We start from the raw sequence: 819 nt of genomic DNA, 5'->3' as shown, positions 1-819 counted from the left end.
AACTTTGACGAAAAATATGACTACTAAACCCAAAATAGCCAACTTCCTGTTGGGCGGAGCCTATGACATGCAGTACGAAAGTTGTTTGGTTTGATGAGATCTACATGTGTACCGAGTTTCGTGTGTCTACGTGCAAGTATGTATGATATATGGCCCTCAGTATTCCAGGGGGCGCTGTAGAGCCCCTGTGCCACGCCCGTGTATCAGTCTCTGCCCGGCCCTAATGGCCGCAGGTTCCAATGTGTGTGCCAATTTTCAAGACTTTTTAAGCATGTTAAGGACCCCAAAAGCCCCCGAAACCTTGGAAAAAAATTAGAGGAATAAATAATAATAATAATAACAAATAATCCTAAGGAAAACAATAGGGCTCTCGCCCTCCAGGCTTGAGCCCTAATAATAATAAATATAGCTGCAAGCAGCGATGGCGGGCTCAAGCCACCAATGCCATCGCCACCCCGGTGGCATCAGGTAAACTGTGCCCAGCGGGCACATGCATTCACAATATCCCTCTGGCAGTGAGGTTTTAAAGGGTATGGCGGTTAAAGGGTTAATCCGAATCATCTAGACTTTAAAATCACATTCACAGAACAATATATATATATATATATATATATATATATATATATATATATATATATATATATATATATATATATATATATATATATATATTAGTAACACTTTACAATAAGATTTCATTTATAAACATTATGTTAACATGAACAATATTTATATAGCATTCATTCATGTCAGTTAATATTCCAAACTTAAACATTAAAACATTGTTTTATTGTGATTTTTTTTCCAAGCACATTTTAC

Source organism: Carassius gibelio, chromosome B22 (assembly GCF_023724105.1).
Source record: "Carassius gibelio isolate Cgi1373 ecotype wild population from Czech Republic chromosome B22, carGib1.2-hapl.c, whole genome shotgun sequence".
In the NCBI taxonomy this organism is placed as follows: domain Eukaryota; kingdom Metazoa; phylum Chordata; class Actinopteri; order Cypriniformes; family Cyprinidae; genus Carassius; species Carassius gibelio.
Note: the sequence above shows the minus strand (reverse complement) of the source record.